The 6,096-nt window shown below is 33.0% G+C and overlaps 1 protein-coding gene across 1 annotated transcript in view; it reads left to right on the top strand.

Annotated features, from left to right (window-relative positions):
- LOC138697712 (neuropeptide F receptor-like) overlaps nt 1–5,582 on the top strand; it is a 469,909-nt gene extending 464,327 nt beyond the window's left edge. Inside the window, exon 4 of the mRNA XM_069823191.1 lies at nt 3,558–5,582. The gene's annotated coding sequence lies outside the window, so the exon portion shown is untranslated. The remainder of the gene's footprint in view (nt 1–3,557) is intronic.
- Nucleotides 5,583–6,096: the final 514 nt, after the last annotated feature.

Here is a 6,096-nt window from a genome sequence, read left to right on the forward strand (position 1 = left end):
TCTCTTAGAGACTGCAATGATGTTAGGTTTTTCCTTTTTTGCTCCTATCACGTCATGCGACGTAGAGCGCAGCTTTCTACAGTAGAAACTTTGGCAGATAACCGAAAAAGATTTACGTTTGAGACACTGAGAATGTATCTTGTAGTAGATACATTGCAATTCGGTACTGTAACTGCACTTCCTAAGACGACCAATAGGATAAATGAAAAAATTAAAATTGCTACATGTTTATTTACATCATTAACACTGTGTATAATTAAACACAAATGCTTATAAAAGGCAGGAGAATAAATGATTTTTACATTCTTTTGACATTATCATTGTGTAATGTATATTTACTTTCAGAATGTACATATGTGTGTTTCCCCATTTTAGGTCTTATAAATTGTGTGTGTGTGTGTGTGTGTGTGTGTGTGTGTGAGTGAGTGTGTATATTCCCCTTTATGTTATGTAACTGATTTTGATTATGTGTAATCTTCTATTTTATTTTATATATTACATAACCGATCTTTTCTATTGTAATTTTCTACTATATTTTATGTAATTTCTAAGGTGTTTTCTTTTGTGTTGTTTTGTAATCAAATTTTGTATTTCATGTATATTATTGAAACCTGGTTGAGTGGAAGAGAAGGCCTCATGGCCTTAACTCTGCCATGCAAAATAAAACTACGACTAATACTACTAGTAATACTAATACTAATAATACTACTACTAATACTAATAATACTACTACTAATACTAATAATACTACTACTAATACTACTACTAATACTAATACTACTACTACTAATACCAATACTAATACTAATAATACTACTACTAATACCAATACTAATACTAATAATACTATTACTAATACCAATACTAATACTAATAATACTACTACTAATACTAATAATACTACTACTAATACCAATACTAATACTAATAATACTACTACTAATACCAATACTAATACTAATAATACTACTACTAATACCAATACTAATACTAATAATACTACTACTAATACCAATACTAATACTAATAATACTACTAATACCAATACCAATACCAATACCAATACCACTACCACTACCACTACTACCGTACTCTACTCTAAATAGTAACGTTGTTACCTCAACACATCTCTGTCTACCTGCAGCGAGTCAACAACCTATAGTGCATGCACAGTAAACTTATTGTATCGGGTCCAAAGTCTCGAAGCCTGATTATCATCATCAATGGAAAGAACAATGACTATGATTTATTTATATTTATATGGTTATTAAACAACGTATCACTGGCGAGGCAGTCTGACGTTGATGGAGTTGATAAAGATAGCATTTTGGCTACATCGGAAAATATTATTTACAAGCAAACATTCTGATGGGAGCAGATAAAGTTATTGTTTTTCTTTCACCATGTCAATAATGTCAAAAGAAGTGCTTATACAAATTTTGGTCACTCGACCGCAATTACGAGAGTCGTAAAAAAATTAATTCGCCAGGAGACGTTAACAGAAAAAAAACACAATTTCATTGGAAAAATTTATTGAAACAGACACAGCAATTATTGAGGTTTTTTCAACATATTCCCCACCGGAACTGAGACATTGGTCATATCATGGGATCGACAGAGAGGTGCAGACGGCTGTCAAACGCTGGTTCCGATCCCAGGCGGATGACTTCTAAGACACAAGGATACAAAAATTGATCCCATGGAATGACAAATGTGTCAATTCCAGTGGGGATATGTTGACAAATAGCGCAACAATTGCTTATCTGTTTCAAAATATCTTGTCATGCAATTGTGCTTTTTTTTCTACAAGTTAATGTGTTATTCATTTCATCATGGAGAAAACGAAAATGACATTTAAAACTTTTAGTTAGTTCTTAGTTCTCAAATATAGCCATTTACGTTATAGATAAATTTTTATGAAATTTGATGTCTGGAGATTGTGTTGGCACATCTGAGGTGTCATGGGTATTTTTTTTAATACTAGGGAAATTTGGATTCTAGAGATTATGTTGGTATAACTAAATACAGGACTGATGAGTCATTGTTGCTAATATTTTGTAAAATTTATTGTTTCTGTATAGCAGGGGAAGCAATTAAAAGATATTGTGCATGGATTCCTAGGAAATCGAAGAGTTGACAACTACATTGAGATTATTAATAATTTCTAGAAAAGTACCATCGATTAGGTTGCAACATGTCACTCTAAACCCATTTCCTACATTTTCACCTGGACTTCTTCCCTGACAACTGTGGTGCAGTGATGATGAGCATGGAGAGCGATTCCATCGGGACATTTCGAAAATCGAACGAAGGTATCAGAGAAAATGAAACGCTTCTATGCTTTGCGAACTGTTGTTGGACAATGACAAGAGACACCCCAGATCAGGAGTACAAGCGACAAGCAAAGATAAGCCGTTCACGTGATCAAGCCCTTTTATTTGAGGTTATGCATCTATAAAACCAGAGTTAGGCTTACGAAACAAATTCTAATGTAACATTTATTTTATCAACCCAAAATTAAGTTAATTTAGCAATTTTTAGAAAAGAAAGAATTTCCAAGTGTATTTTTATTACATCTATTTGAGGTTAATATATCTAAAAAGAACTAGAGATAATAAATAAAATCTAATGCCATTTTTTTTCTCAATCCAAAATTAGGGTAGTTCAGCTATTATGAGAAAGAAAAGAATTTCCAAGTATATACCTGTTTATGAAATTATTCATATCAGCTTCATAGGGAGTTATAGAAAGCTAGATTTGCGTAATACACGGCACTGTTCGTTAACAGAAAACCACAATTCAAGTCACACAGAGTTTGTGTGCACTCAATGTTGAATGTTTGACTGTTTGTCAGCCCACTTTGAGATATGTGGATATAAAAGGGAAAAATTGAGGCGGTATCTGGTAGCGTTCCTGGGTAGCTCAGCCGGTAGAGCGTTGGTGCGCTTAGCCAAAGGTCTCGGATTCGATATCCGGCCCCGGAACAATTTTTCCCTTGAAATTATTTGTATTTTTGTTGACCAGTGTAATCAGGATCTTCATTGTCATGGGCAATTATTACCTGGTATCAGCGATAATATTATAAATTGTAAATTTATAGCGTAAGGGTTATAGAAGTTATGCGGAATTAAGTTGTAGAAGGTTGGGGGAGATAAATAGTGTTGTTGACATTACTGTGACGGACTATTTCACAAAACACTAAGGGTGCTATTCATAGACATTTCGCTAGCCCGCGCTACAAGTGTGCTACACTTGCCCCGTCTATCGACTGGTTACTTGTACAGGATTCATATCATATATCATATATCATATATCATCACATCACATCACATCACATATATATTATATCATATCGCTAACACTGGTTTATGAATACGAAAAACGTTAGTTCGCTGATCATCCACCGGAAGCCCGCACTAAGAATGTCTATTAATACGGCCCTAAGCAGTTTAAAGAAACGATTCAATGGATTTATTTCATTACTGTACATCTTTTCTGCACTTCTTTATTGTTTGCTCTTTAATTACAAGTTATTTCTCCTTTTTTTTTTTTTACAGATTCCGCCTGCGCAATTAGAAGTGGTGAAAGAGTGATCTAGAAGACTGTGTTCTCCGATTTCTGGACCATCATCGTGCTTCTCAACGTATGATGCTGCGAGATAAACGAAAGGAAGCCTTATTTGCATTTTCTCTATCGAGATTAAAGTGAGTTTGTACCAATACATTTTTATTAATAGTGAAATTTGGAATATGTGGTGCTTACGTGTGAAATACTGAATTTTTAGAAAGACAGAAAGAATTGAATCTACTTTATTTTCATAAGTATTGTATAAAAACTTATATAAACGTGAAATGAGAACGAATAAATGTGCTTCTTTGTGTATACAGTCACTAAAATTATGGAAACGTTAAACATTTTACAGTTAATACGTCCAATGTCGCACTTGTATATTATCTCAGAAGGACTAGAAAGACTTGAATTATAGTGAATACCGCAATGGTTTATTTTGATGTGAAATAAAACAGTCAAAGTCATATCACGAATGAGTAAGTTTAAAACACAAGAACAAAGGTGAATTTTTACATTTTTTTTGCTTAATTAATTATTCTTTTAAAGAACATATTATTTAATGAATTTGTGTTTAATTGAATACTATTGCAGGTTGAACTGATACTCTAAAAATAACTATTTCTATGTCTCAACATTGTGGAAATAAAGTGGAAATTAATTCAAAAGAAGGGTATTTGTATAAGAACACAAGTACGTAATTTAATTGTGTCACTTTTTTTACTTCATTGTTAAGGTTTGTAGATTTTATCTTACATGTTATCGTCTGTTAGCTTTAATTAAATTTTAGCCAACGTGAAAAACATACTAAAAATTTCTGTATATAAAATGCAAATTATGATTGTGAAGAGCTTCGTCAAGATGGCCTAAGTGTATGCCTTAATGTACTTATGAATTTCATATAATACCCTTCATTTGAAGATGTATCTAGTTATGTATTTTAATTATGTATATATTTACTGAACTGCTGAAAGCAAATTTGTAAATGTTTTATTCTTAAATTTTCTGTACAACCGTTGTAATATGATGCAACCATAATGACAAAACACTACGCCTGTTTTACTACAGTCCGCACTTCAGGAGAAGATCCGAGCAAGGAATGTGAGTTTTTCCCCTTCCTTTACAACCAACTCCCCAACATGGAACCGGCCGGCCAATGACTAAGCCTTGTTTGTCTCAGCCGGCCAATGACACCATCTCCATCCACCTGTCCCTTCAGAGGAGCTGAGTTACTAGTTGAACCTCTCCTCTCACCCCGCAAGAACCATACCCCCCTCGCAGGTATCTTCTCGTGAAAATTGGACAGTAAGTTTATTTTGTTGTGAAATTAGCAGAAAAGAAATACATAAAGTTTGAGGTACAGCCTTCGAAACCAATGAGCCCCCTGATGATGTTTTGAGAACAAAACAATCTGATGGAAGAGTTTCGCTGGCTGCTTTATGGTAAGAACTATGTATGTACAGTCACATTTCGTACATATTTCTTGACATTATTTTGTGTTGTTATTTCTTTTAACTGTCAGAAGTATAATAAAAAATGTTTTTTAAAATGCATTTTGTAAAAAGTGGAACAGTTACGAAAGGGGACGATTCTGTGAAGTTGATAATGAAGGTTTAGAGTATATTATTTGTAACGATTTGACGATAAAATATGCTAATAACAGAAGATTAAAAGTCATAATTTATTAAAGAGGAACATATGAAGTATATTTGGAATTTGATCACCTCACATGAACCGTGAGCATACGAAGCTGACAATTCTAAAACTTTATGATATAGCTCAAATCATATAAATACAAGAAAGTGGAGTTACATGCATTAATTATGCTTATATCATATCTATAATACAGTATATTCATTTATTATTTCATAGTTTTGCTGAGTTTTCAGTTGCAATTGATATCAACACTAAACATCTTCATACTTTGTTAAAATGGGATGTAATAAGATTAAATATTAAAGAAATCATTAAATTCATTCTTGTACGTGAAATATTACATTTTTCAATAAACTCTGACTAATGATTTGTTTTAGTTATGCTTTCAATGTACAGGGTGAGCCAAAGAAACGGGTAGTGAAATGAAATTTTAGAAATTCTATTACATTAACTTCTATTATATGAAAATATAGAATATAGTACACCCCTTGCATGTAATCACCAATTCTTGAAAATGGCATCCTTCAAATGCCTTCCACCAACGTGTATACATTCTTGTAATCGCTCTTCGAAGTTTCTCATACCATTTTGCAACATTTCGACTGTGGTGTTTGAAATTTCTTCACGAATTCCTGTCTTCAGTTGTTTAATGTTTGACAGTTTGTTTGCATATACCTCACTTTGTAGATACCCCATAAAAAGAAAATGCATACAGTTAAATCGGGGGATCGTGCAGGCCATGGAATATCTCAATTTCTCGTTATGACATGATTACCAAACAAATTTCGCATTTTCATCATAGAGATGGCTGCAGTATTTGTTGTTGCACCGTTTTGCTGAAACCAAGTTGACCTGTTAATACGAATATTACTT

Source organism: Periplaneta americana, chromosome 4 (assembly GCF_040183065.1).
Source record: "Periplaneta americana isolate PAMFEO1 chromosome 4, P.americana_PAMFEO1_priV1, whole genome shotgun sequence".
NCBI lineage: Eukaryota > Metazoa > Arthropoda > Insecta > Blattodea > Blattidae > Periplaneta > Periplaneta americana.